This window comes from Pantherophis guttatus, chromosome 2 (assembly GCF_059756535.1).
Source record: "Pantherophis guttatus breed Tessera chromosome 2, ASM5975653v1, whole genome shotgun sequence".
Lineage (NCBI taxonomy): Eukaryota > Metazoa > Chordata > Lepidosauria > Squamata > Colubridae > Pantherophis > Pantherophis guttatus.
Genome location: NC_142064.1, coordinates 21,024,536 through 21,038,615, shown reverse-complemented (window position 1 = coordinate 21,038,615; position 14,080 = coordinate 21,024,536).

Below are 14,080 nucleotides of genomic sequence, written 5' to 3'. Positions count from 1 at the left end.
ACTCCAGGGGAAGGATATTGCAAAATCCCCATTCCCACCCCACTCCAGGGGAAGGATACTGCAAAATCTCCATTCCCTCTCCACTCCAGGGGAAGGATACTGCAAAATCTCCATTCCCATCCCACTCCAGGGGAAGGATACAGCAAAATCTCCATTCCCTCTCCACTCCAGGGGAAGGATACTGCAAAATCTCCATTCCCACCCCACTCCAGGGGAAGGATACTGCAAAATCCCCATTTCCACTCCAAGGGAAGGATACTGCAAAATCTCCATTCCCACCCCACTCCAGGGGAAGGATACTGCAATATCCCCATTCCCTCTCCAGGGGAAGGATACTGCAAAATCTCCATTCCCACCCCACTCCAGGGGAAGGATACTGCAAAATCCCCATTTCCACTCCAGGGGAAGGATACTGCAAAATCTCCATTCCCACCCCACTCCAGGGGAAGGATACTGCAATATCCCCATTCCCTCTCCAGGGGAAGGATACTGCAAAATCTCCATTCCCACCCCACTCCAGGGGAAGGATACTGCAAAATCTCCATTCCCACCCCACTACAGGGGAAGAATACTGCAAAATCTCCATTCCCACCCCACTACAGGGGAAGGATACTGCAAAATTCCCATTTCCTCTCCATTCCTGGGGGAAGGATACTGCAAAATCTCCATTCCCACCCCACTCCTGGGAGAAGGATACTGCAAAATCCCCACTCCCACCCCACTCCAGGGGAAGGATACTGAAAAATCCCCATTCCCACCCCACTCTGGGGCCAGCCAGAGGTGATATTTACCGGTTCTCTGAACTACTCAAAATCTCCTCTACCGGTTCTCCAGAACCTATCAGAACCTGCTGGATTTCACCCCTGGTTCCAGGGTTGAAATGAGGGATCCTTGGTGTTCTCTGAGTTTGGTGGTTTTCTTCAGATGTTTCATTACCCAAACACGCTAGTCTAGCACTGATGAATGTTACCTAGTTTGGGCAATGAAACGTCCGCAAGAAAACAACCAACTTCACAGAACACCAAGGACCACTCGCTTGAACCATGAGCTACAAATATTCTCCTTTTTAGCATCAACTAGCATTGATTATGTTACCTAGTTTGGGTAATGAAACGTCCGCAAGAAAACAACCAAAAGCAGACAGCACCAAGGACTCTGCCATTTATATTTCCCACAGTAACCTAGATCAGGGGTCAACAATCCGCGGCTCTGGAGCCGCATGTGTGGCTCTTTTTCGGCTCCCCGTCGCTCAAAATATGTGTCACAACCGCCAATGTGCGACACCCACCAGCACGCAATTTATTGAGCTTTTCGACCCCGGTAGGCCAACCATGGATGAATCCAAGACAAGAAAAGTTTCAGAAGAAAACAAAGTTTAATTTAACTACATATGCTAGTTTTTTGGACGCTCAGGGAATAGTCAGGCATGGGAAGGGTTTTGTGGCTCCCGGTGTTTTCTGTGGGAAACGGGTCCAAATGGCTCTTTGAGTGTTTAAGATTGCTGACCCCTGACCTAGATAAAACAGATTAACAGAGTTGGAAGGGACCTTGCAGGTCATCTAGTCCAACCCCCTGCCCAAGCAGGAGACCCTACATGTACCTCTACCTAGGATCGAACTCACAACCTCCTGATTGTGAGGCAAGAGCTCCACCTCTAGGCCACACCAGCTCTGTCTTTATATCTGCTGAGGTATGGGTAACTATGGCTGGGTGCCATAGCAGGGGTGGGTTCTACTTTACTACTGGTTCACAATGGGATCGTGTACGTACACTCACTTCGCTCGCGTGCGCGTACATTCACTTCACAGATTACTGATGATGTCATCCAGGGCGGTGGGCGGGGCCTCCCGCCAGTTTTACTACCAGTTCTTGCGAACTGGTCTGAGCCAGGGGCCAACCCACCACTGTGCCATAGGTATATTTGCCCGTAGCTCAGCAGAGCAATATAAAAGCACAGATCTGGGTCACAATTGGAAATGTAAACAGTGGGTTCCTTGGTGCTCTCTGAGTTTGGTTGTTTTCTTGCGGACGTTTCATTGCCCAATGAAGTGCTCGGTGGAAGAAGCATTAAACCATTTCAAGGAACGGTGTAAGTACTGGTAGTCCTCGCGTTACGACCACAATGGAGCCCAAAATTTATGTTGCAGAGTGAGACATTTGTTAAGTGAGTTTTGCCCCATTTTACGCCTTTTCTTGCCACGGTGGTTAAGTGAATCAATTTCTTAATTTAACATTTTTTATTGAGTTATAAGGTAAAATAAAATACAAAATACGAAAGTAAATTGGAAAGCCATGGAAGAGGGGAAGTGAGGAAAGGAACTTTGACACTATATATCAGAGCATTGCTGGCTGGAGAATTCTGGGAGTTGAAATCCATAAGTCTTAAAGCTGCCAAGTTTGAAGACCTCTGATATATATGTTGACAGCAGCAAGATTATTATACACACAAAAATGGAAGGACACTTTGACTCCTACCATGGATGAATGGCTGCAGAAGCTGATGGACTTAGCTGAAATGGCAAAAACGACCATTTTGATTAAAGAAAACCATATAAGTAACTTTTGGAGGCCGCTTCTGAACTTCGTGCTTGAAGTGGAAAAGAATGAAACTTTGATTTTGGGTTTTATCGATTAGGTTGGTAGATCATTATAGAAATGGCTAGTTTATATTATTATGGAAAAACAAAAGGTTGCGGTTTGATGCTAATGCCTTATTTTACTGCAACGGAGGAAGTCGGAAGTCAATGCTTCATTTTTTTCCCTCACCGTCCGCAACACGGTGAGTGAAGGGAATCCGGATTCTGCATTGACTTCGCTTGGAAGATCGTAAAAGGGGGATCATGTGACCCTGGGATGCAGCCACTGACATAAATATGAACAGCTGTCAAGCAGCTGAATGTTGATCACCTGACCATGGGGATGCTGCAACGGTCGTAAGTGTGAAAAATGGTCATAAGTCACTTTTTTCAGTGCCGTTGTAACTTTGAACGGTCACTAAATGAGCTGTTGTAAGTCGAGGACTACCTGTAATAGGAGGCCCATGGCACTGTGCGGGGAATTCATTGTGGATGCCTACGTTGGGTAGTTCTTTGGCCAGCCAAAAGCAGGATGCTTTCCTATTGCTTCAGTAGAATAAATATGACACTTAACAACAAACAAATCCCTGAATTCCATGACAGAAAATGGACGCCCATCACACGCTGCATGATTGTATTCTGTTGTTACTCATGCGGGTTCTGTGATACGCTGCTAGTGAAAATTTGCAAATTTATGCCACATGCTGCTATGTACGTTAACACAGTTTAGAAGCTCAGAAAAGGAGGGGGGGTTGTTATTTCTCTGCTTTTTTTTTCCTAATTAAAAAAAAAGTCCTATTTTTATAAACGTTTAAAAACTTACCTCATTCTAAGCTATTAAAATATACCTAACTAGGGAGAGGGAGAAAATTGTGCCTCTTGTATATGGCTTCAGTGTGTAGGGTTCTTGAATTCCTTTTTGATTGAGCTCATTGCAAAAATCTACCTTGGTACTGAGAGCACTTGCAAAATAAACGATTTTCGAATTCCAACCTATGAAGGAAAGAGGAGATTTAAACTAGCTCACTTCTGCGTCACTCTAACTTAGAGTTTGACTCAATTTCATATACTGCCTTACTGTACATAATAAAAAAAAGCTACTTTAATATAGCCCCTGTGTACTTTTGCAGATTGTTTTGCTACTCTAAATATTTATTTTCTAACTTCCCAGAGCTATATATATTTATCCAGAGTTTTATTGTCTATTTTATTTTTTGCCTTTGCAAGCAAAGCAGGAAAAACAAAACCAGATGACGTTACAATGTTTTATAATAAAAGGTAACTGTTAGAATAGATCTGAATTTGCACCCGGTTATATTTATGAGGTCTTTGGCTTTTGTGGTTCACTGTGTGGGCTGGCAATTCCCAGCTATATCGGGGTGGGAAAAGTTTCCAGCAACGGTGTTGAATTCTGAAGCCATTTGAATGCAAAGCACGCAAGCTTGAAGAAGAGGGATAAACGGTGCCTCTCTCCTGTGAGGGTCTCTTTGTGCCAAGAAGCATGTATTCTCCATGGGAGTCAGAAGTTCAAGAATGAAAGTTCTAGCTGTAAACATGCCAGCAGTTTTGTAATGGTGTAGTTCAATTAACCATTTTGGCCTGAAGAAGGCATTAGAAAAGCTTGCATAAGAGATGATAGAAATAAGTGGGGGTTTGGGGTAGTCCAGCATTGTTCCTTTATCTTATTATGCATGCTGGTGGGACTCGGCTCTTGGCAGAGAAGGAAGAGGTAGTCCCAGCCTGATTATCTCCTGCTATACAGTGGACCAGGACTGCAATTCTCTTAAATTCCCAGCCAGCTGGGGTCAGGCAGTTGCTTGTGTAGGCTACATCTCTCCAAGCTTTGGGTCCAGTGTTTCTGGAAGGCGCTAGCTTGGGAAGACTGCTATACGTTAACTAAAAGGTAAAGGTTTCCCTGGCACATATGTGCTAGTCGTTCCCAACTCTAGGGGGCGGTGCTCATCTCCATTTCAAAGCCGAAGCATTTCAAAGCTGAAGCGCTGTCCGAAGACGTCTCCGTGGTCATGTGGCCGGCATGACTAAACGCCAAAGGCGCACGGAACGCTGTTACCTTCCCACCAAAGGTGGTCCCTATTTTTCTACTTGCATTTTTGATGTGCTTTCAAACTGCTAGGTTGGCAGAAGCTGGGACAAGTAACGGGAGCTCACCCGTTACGCGGCACTAGGGATTCGAACCGCTGAACTGCCGACCTTTCTGATTGACAAGCTCAGCGTTTTAGCCACTGAGCCACTGCATCCCCTCATGAATTAACTAGCCATGGTTTATCAAGGCCCAAATGCAAGTTACAGATGTTCCTATCCTACTGTGCTCTTTTTTTTTCCTGCAAATCTTTTTTTTCCTGATTCAGTGTGACAAAAGAAATTTTGTTTTAGACATTAATTCCAAGGATGATTTTGGAGAAATTCTCCTGGTTGGAAGGTGGTGTGCTTGCCTTGAATTTGGTCAGAGATATCCTATCTTGCATTGCACAATCCTCCCTGAATAGCCTCCCTGGCTATCCATAATTTAATTAAGCCTAAAAGCAACACAGCATGAAAGAACATCTACCATTAGAATTTTCTGCTTACTGATATTGTCACTGGTAAAAGCGAGTCTGACCAACAAGAAATTGTTGAAGGATGCCTCCTTCCCTTGGAAATCACCTACCTACCTTCTCTGCTGACATGTTTTTGTGGAGAATTTCAAAAAGTCATTTGTATCCAGTTGTTAATTCCTGCATTAATATGAACTATTATGTGGTGTATATCAGTGGTGAAATCCAAATTTTTTTACTACTGGTTCTGTGGGCATGGCTTGGGTGTGGTATGGCTTGGTGGGCGTGGCAGGGGAAGAATAGTGTAAAATCTCCATTCCCACCCCACTCCAGGGGAAGGAAAGTGCAAAATCTCCATTCCCTCCCCACTCTAGAGGAAGGATATTGCAAAATCTCCATTCCCTCCCCACTCCAGGGGAAGGGAACTGCAAAATCTCCATTCCTACCCCACTCTGGGGCCAGGCAGAGGTGGTATTTGTCGGTTCTCCAAACTACTCAAAATTTCCGCTACCGGTTCTCCAAACTGTTCAAAATGTCCGCTACCGGTTCTCCAGAACCTGTCAGAACCTGCTGGATTTCACCCCTGGTGTATATTAAGAAAGGTTATAAAAATATGCATTCGCTCTTGTCTTACCATTTCACAAGATTGTGCATGTTTTCAAGTACAAAGAAAACTTTATTTAATATATGGAACGATTCTGTTAAGTCCACTATATCCATCAAAGCTAAGTTTATGTCACTTTTGTTAATTTATGTTGTTTATATCATTCAATAATTGTTATAAATGGAAAAAGCGTCTGAACAAAAATTTGTCAGTTGTATCCAAAGTGCTACTGAACTGATAATCATTATATTTGCTACATATAAATAAATAACATGTAAGACTTTAAAATGTAATAATGGAAGAAGTTTATTTATTTATTTATTTATTTATCATATTTGTATACCGCCCTACTCCCGAAGGACTCAGGGCGGTGAACAGCCAAAATAAAATACAAAGACATACAAAAGTTAAAAACTATTAAAAACAGATTAAATAATTTAGGCTCAAAAAATTAAAAACATCCAATTCATCTAAAAAACATTTAAAACCCAATTTAAAAGCCAATTTAAAAGGGAGAGTTAGGCCAGACCAGCCTGTTGGAATAAAAACGTTTTTAGGGCGCGGCGGAAGATGCGTAAGTCTTGGATCCTCCGTATCTCCGGGGGGAGCTCGTTCCAGATGGCAGGTGCCCCCACAGAGAAGGCTCTCCCTCTGGGGGCCGCCAGTCGACATTGTTTGGCCAATGGCACCCTGAGGAGCCCCTTTCTATGGGAGCGAACTGGTCGGTGAGAGGCTACTGGTGGCAGAAGGCGGTCTCGTAAGTACCCTGGTCCTGAGCCATGGAGCGCTCTAAAGGTGGTAACCAAAACCTTGAAGCGCACCCGGAAGACCACTGGGAACCAGTGCAGCTCGCGCAGGAGGGGGGTCACATGGGAGCGCCACATCGCTCCCGTCACCACCCGCGCGGCTGCATTCTGGACCAATTGGAGCCTCCGGGTGCTCCTCAAGGGGAGCCCCATGTAGAGAGCATTGCAATAATCCAGGCGTGAGGTGACAAGGGCGTGAGTGACCGTGCGTAACGAGTCCCGATCCAGAAAGGGACGCAACTGGCAAATCAGGCGAACCTGATAAAAAGTCCTCCTGGCCACGGCCGCCATATGCTCTTCTAAAGACAGCCGCGAGTCCAGGAGGACGCCCAAGTTGTGAACCCTATCTGTGGGGGCCAACGACTCGCCCCCAATAGTCAGAGATGGCGCCAACTGACTATATCGGGACGTCGGAAACCACAGCCACTCGGTCTTGGATGGGTTGAGCCTGAGTCTGTTCCTCCCCATCCAGATCCGTACGGCCTCCAGGCACCAGGACATCACCTCGAGGGCATCATTGGGGTGGTCTGGGGTGGAGATGTACAGCTGGGTGTCATCAGCGTATTGATGGTACTTCACCCCAAAACCACGGATGATCTCACCCAGCGGCTTCACATAAATGTTGAACAGAAGGGGCGAGAGGACCGATCCTTGCGGCACCCCACATACAAGGGGCCTCGGGGTCGACCTCTGCCCCCCTGTCAACACGGACTGCGACCGGTCAGAGAGAAAGGAGGAGAACCACTGTAGAACAGTGCCCCCCAACCCTTCCAACCGGTGCAGCATGATACCATGGTCGATGGTATCAAAAGCCGCAACAAAGTAACAAAATTACTTTGTTCAATGTTTTACATAATTTATATATTTAATAGGATTGTTCTGTCCACAGTTCTATTGTTTATCAAATCGTTATCTCCCTTTTGACTAAAATTCTACTTTTTTTGCATGCCTGCTTTCAGTCACGTTTGCATGTTTATATTTTTAATTCAACTCAATAAATCAATCAGAATAGAGTGAAAGGGATCTTTGAGGTCTTCTAGTCCAACCCTTTGCTCAAACAGGAGATCATATAACATTTCAGACAAGTGACTGTCCAGTGCCTTCTGAAAACCTCCAGTGATGAAGTACCCACAACTTCTGATGGCAAGCTTTTTCCACTGGTTAATTGTTTTCACTGTCAGGAAATTTCTCCTTAGTTCTAGGCTGCTTCTCTCCTGAATTACTTTCCATCCATTGTTTCTTGTCCTGCCCTCTGGTGCTTTGGGAAAAAAAGTTGACCCCCTTCCTCTTTGTGGCAGCCTCTCAAATACTTGAATGCTGCTATTATGTCCCAACTAGTCCTTCTTTTCTCTAGACTAGCCAAACCCAAATCCTGCAACCGTTCTTCATTTTAGTGCTAAAGATTTAGTAACTCTTCAGCCCTGTGGAATGAACTGCCCCCAGAAATACGTAAGATCTCCGACCTCCGGGTATTTTGTTGTGCACTCAAGACCCTGTTGTTCCGCCAGGCTGGGCTATCAACATAACAATTTTAAATTGGGTTTTAAATTCTTGGGGTTTTAAATTGAGCCGAATTCATTTAATAATTTTAAATTATTTTAATTGATGTTGTCTTGTGTTTTTAATAGGCTGTACACCGCCCTGAGTCCTTTGGGAGAAGGGCGGTATAGAAATAAATTTATTTATTTATTTATTTATTTATTTATTTATTTATTTATTTATTTCAGTTTTAGTACAACTGGCTTGTTACAGATATGTATTGTGAAACCTACTGAAACCTATCCAATCCCAGATAAGAAGAGGACAAAGAGAGCACTTGAGATTGCCCACAAATGCGCCATACAGTTGCTCCTTGTGTGGAGACTACAAACAACCCTCTCTGGTGGGCTTAAAGCTCTGAGAGACCAGGGAATGACCACCTTCCTGAAATCACTGTCGGCACCTGCAGAAAGAACACTGGGTTTACATACTTTTTTTTCTAATCAGTTTTGGATATTGCTAGTTAACTGCTTTTCAGCTGCTATATTAGAAACCTTTGGATTTGCAGCAGTGGTGAAATGTAAAATTTGTTACTACCGGTTCTGTGGATGTGGCTTGGTGGTGGGGTAATGTGACTGGGTGGGTGTGGCCAATTTTTTTTTTTTTTTTTGCTTTTAAAAGAAAAAAAAAGCCTCTGACAGTCAGGCAACTCAGTTGGGGTCGTCAGAGCCTTTTAAAAGCATTTTTTCTACAACCTCTTCGGCTGAAGCATTTTTTCGGCCAAAGAGGTTATGGAAAAAATGCTTTTAAAAGTTTTTAAAAAAAACCTCTGATGATTGCACGGGTCAGCTGGGCATGGGGGGGGGCAGGGATTTTTGCTACCGGTTCGCCAAACCACCCACCACCATAGCTACCGGATTGGGCGATCCAGTCTGAACCGGGAGCATTTCACCCCTGATTTACAGCACCTAGTGAGTTTCCTTCAATTCTCAGTAAAAAGGTTTTAAATACAAGTTTAAGGACTTTTAAAATTATTTTAGCAAAAGGGTGATTTGAACTTTGATTTTGGAAAGTTACAAATAGACTAATGATCCAGATGAATTTAAAATAAGCTTTTGGAAGTAATTGTAAGAATCATTCTAGCAGGAAAATGTTTTTATTTTGGATTCTCTTTAAAAAAAAAAGATGAGACTTGGAAGATTATAAATTAGAGAGGACTAGAAGGAACTAAAATTATAAATAAAGAAGAACACTTAAATTTGGCTCTAATATAGAATGAAGCAATATGTTTCAACATTGGATATATTAAAGAATAACTGAACCCAGTATCTTAAAATATCTTTTTTTTAAAAAATTTATTGAAATTTATTATAATACAATACAGTACAATCAGTCAGACAGTGTTATTTTTCTACACAGGTTAGATTGATTCTTCTTTTACTTTTCATCGTATTAGAATGTAATTTACATATGCATTTTAAAATTTATATTAACTTTTAACTATTCTTTATTCTATTATCAATCCACCTGTACCAGTCATCCCACACAGTATAATATTCTGAGTTGTCTTTCTCATTTAATTCTAACGTTAATTTGTTCATTTCGGCACATTCTAGAACCTTCTGAATAATATGTTCCTCTGGTGGTGTGTCCTTTCCTTTCCAATATTGGGCATACGCTATTCTTGCTCCAGTGAGTATATGTATGATTAGATATCTTTTTTTCTTCCCAATATTTCGTCTTTAGTATTCCCAGGAGGAATGTTTCAGGTATCAATTCAATTTTTTCATTGGTTGATTCTTGTAGCCAATTTTGAATTTTTCTCCAATACCTCATCGCTTTCCTAAGAGGTCTATAAGGGGCATGCATAGGCGCACCAACATGCCTACCGTCCCTATCCTACTGTCCCCATTTATTTGTATCCATTTCCTGTATTCATAATCATGTTTATACTTATACCTGTTATCTTATACATGCTTGACAAATAAAGAATGAATGAATGAATGAATGAATGAATGAGTAAATGTTGACCGTTGTCTGGGAAATACAAAATAAGCTAAGCCAGCTAGGTAGATGAATGAATGATGGAAAGCCATAATTGTGAATATTTTCACAGGTATAACAGAACACTTGTTTTTCTGGACAAATACTACCGCCTGCTTTCTTATCCCTCTAAAAGCCAACCAAACAAAAGAATTGTATTTGCTTTATTTAGTAGTACATACAGGATGTATGCAAGAAGAAAAAAGATTGCGGTTTCTAACTGCTGAATTTTTCAAAAGGAGTGAACTGAATCTTTTGTAATTGCTTAGATATTTTTCTGAATCACAGAAGCATAATTATGTAAGTAAAGAGAGCTGTAAATAGTTCACATTATGTGCCAAGATGAACTGTGTTCAGCCTTTGGAGGCCTGAAAGAACCTTTTGCCAATAGCTATTTACATGCAGACACTGTCTTTTCCCCATTCCAGTAGGAAGTGAGTGTGCACGTAAATCAAGCAATTGTTTAAATTTGATAATGGGCCTAAATTAGCTTTGAGTGTCTCCACTGAGGATTGACTAATTTAAAATAAAATAAGCAGACTCTGTGTATTAAATTATGGCCGGCCAGTGGCAATATTATTGGTGTACAAACGAATGATGTAGAAATAGTAACAAATATCACACGTAATCCATCAACATTTGTTGCTTCTACCTATACTTTCAGTAGGTTTATCTCTTAGAGTTTCTCTTAGAGAGCTGTGTTCAATCCATCAGATTTTAGAACAAAGAATATAGAATTCTATATTCTATAGAATATAGGATTGGAAGGAACTTTGGAGGTTTTCTAGTCCAATCCCTTCCCCTTGGCAGGAGATTGTGCTGGGTTAGGGTTAGGTCTATAGAACCGGTAGTAAAACCGGTGGGAGGCTCCGCCCACCAACCCCGACATCATCAAAACACTTCTGCGCATGTGCAGAAGCTTCTGGGCTTGCGCACAAGAGCGTGTGTGCAGCCCCGCTGCGAACCGGTAGTAAAGATAAGTAGAACCCACCCCTGATCCTAAGGCAACCTTATCCTCACTCTCTGACTGCGTCAGCCTTTCCTTGTTGGGAAGTTGGAATTGGCAATGACTGGGGACAGCAGTAAACAACAACCAGTTTCATGCCATGTAATTTTCAAGGACAGCTGGAGAGACCAACTCAACAGTGGAAAAATACCCATAAAGAACCAGTGTAGCATACTGGTTAATGGGTTAAAACTTTGAACTTGTATTGTTGAGATCCACATTCAAGTCTGTGTCAATCATCAATCTCACAAGGTGGCTTTGGGACTGCAATTCTGAGCTCCTCCTCCTCTCCAGGGTGGCAATAAAATTAAATTAATCTCTCCTGACAATGCCAGGAATCTCCCGTGAAGAGATAAAATATAAATTCAGAAAATAGAAAGACAGACAGACAGATAAATGCAGCAAGATGGGTCAAGTATCAAGAACATTGTCAAAGAAAATCTCTGGACAAGCCTTTTCAAATAATGTTAGGAAGACAAAAACCTAAAATAAACATGAACTGTTATTGCAGGCCTGCAAAAATCATAAACTGAAAGCAGTTTCCAAGCCTGTTCTTTTACAGAAGTTGTTTTGAGGAGTATACGGATTTATTTAACTGACAAGATTATGATCAGTTATCCACTGAAGGCTTTTGTCTAACCTTATTTAGTACATTCTAGCTATTGGAAAAACCACTCTCTTTGAACCTGGAAAAAGTAATTACATATACATTGTAGGGCCTAAGGTGTAGGGATTTATTTAGTTTTGAGCTTTCTTTGCAGTTTTTCACTGTAAATTTTGTAGTTGATGCCAAAAAAGTAAAACTGTGTGTCAAACAAACAAACAAACAAACAAAACTTTAAATACAGTAAAAAATATAATTGCCTTGGAAAGCATAATGTTTCCATCATTGCAAAATACATTTTGCATTTTTATGGTCGCCAGAAGTTCCCTCACTGAGAATTTATATTCTAGGAAACGCCATTGATGTGTATTTGAGATATGATCAAAAATTTTGCAGCTTTTTCTTGCTTATTTTTGTAATACACTCGAATATTAAAGATTTATATTTCCTTAAGTAGCTTGTAATTCACAAAAATCTCTGAGATTTTTTCTCAGAGTAAGCCCCCTTTAATAATTCATTCAATGTATAACTGATTGTCACACACACATCCCAGCTAACAAGGTAAATTTATAGTCACCGGTATGGTCATATTACATACAATTCATGAGCCTATTCGCTTTTAGAATAATTTATATATTTAAGAGAAAGAGAAAGAGAAAGGAGAGAGATATTTGGTTATCGTTTCACAAACATAGCAACATTACCAATGATTTATATGATTTATGCCCAGTATGTATGGACTAAATCAGGGGTGGGTTCTAAATTTTTTTACTACCAGTTCTGTGGGTGTGGCTTATTTTCTGGGCATGGCTTGGTGGGGTTAATGTGACTGGGTGGGCGTGGCCAACTTTTTTTTTTTTTACTTTTAAAAGCATTTTTTCTACAACCTTAAGAGGTTGCAGAAAAAAATGCTTTTAAAAGCTTCTGACAATCAGGCAACGCAGCTGGGATCGCCAGAGGCTTTTAAAGGCATTTTATTTTCTACAACCTCTTCAGCTGAAGAGGTTGCAGAAAAAAATGCTTTCAGGAGCCTCTGACGATCCCAGCTGAGCTGCGGGATCATCAGAGGCTTTTTTTTTTAACTTTTAAAAGCATTTTTCGGCCGAAGAGGTTGTAGAAAAAATGCTTTTAAAAGTAAAAAAAAAAGCCTCTGATGAGGTGGGCGGGGTAAGCGAGCGGTGACCGGGCCAAGGACCTGTTCGAGGGCATGGCCAGCCAATGTTATTACCGGTTCTCCAAACTACTACAAATTTTTACTACCGGTTCTTGCAAACCGGGAGCAACCCACCACTGGACTAAATTAAAATATAGGTACAGAGATTGGCAATAATCTGCATTTAATATTATTTGGAGAATACTAGGGAAAAAAATACAAAAGCCAGGAAAATCTTATTGTTCATTAAATATATTTGGAAGATGAACTGTTTAGATGAAAGTAACAGGGTAATCACAACTTTGATTAAGCTACTATTTCTTTAAACAAGAATTTACTTCCATGATCAATAATTGTTCCTGGGCCTTTTAAGTTTTTTCTAACATGTCCATTTTTTAAAAGCCATTTTGTTAATGTATATGGGGAGGTCCTTGTTATCTTACCAATGAATTAAATGATTTCTGGAGAACATTTTGAAATCTAGTTCTATTTACTAAATTACTATATTTACAAATTTAAAGACTTAGAATGAGGGACTGCATGATTTAGACCAGGGGTGTCAAATGCAAGGTCTGTGGGCTGGATCTGGGTGCTTAGATCTGGCCCATGGAGCTGCCCTGGAAACAGCAAAGGATCAGCCCACGGTGCCTCTGCCAGCAAAAACGGCCGCGGGCAGCCCTCCCAAGGTCCGTTTTCGCTGGCAGAGGATTGCAGGAGGCTGTCACAGGCAAAAACGGAGTTCAGGAGCCCGTTTTCACTGGCAGAGTACTCAGGCCACCACAGGCACCCCTGACACGAGTGACGTTGAGCTGCCCACGCCCCCTGACCACGCCCCCCCCAGCTCTCCAGCCCTTGAGGTCAAACACCTTGGTAGTACAGTGGTTTAATGCACCCTGTAATTACCACAGCTACCTGCAATTTCTGCAGGTTCGAATCTCTCCAAGGCTCAAGGTTGACTCAGCCTTCCATCCTTTCTAAGGTAGGTAAATTGAGGACCCAGTTTGTGGGGGCAATAAGCTGACTTTGTATAAATATACAAAAGTATGAAGGCTATTGCTTAACACATTGTAAGCTGCCCTGAGTCTCCGGAGAAGGGCGGCATATAAATCAAAAAACAAAACAAAAAACACAACCCTGATGCAGCCCTCAATGAAATCGAGTTTGACACCCCTGATTGAGACCATTCAGCATAAACTTTCACCTCTTCCTGCAATCCAGTTGATCCACCTAATCCCAGCCAACAATGGCAGAATT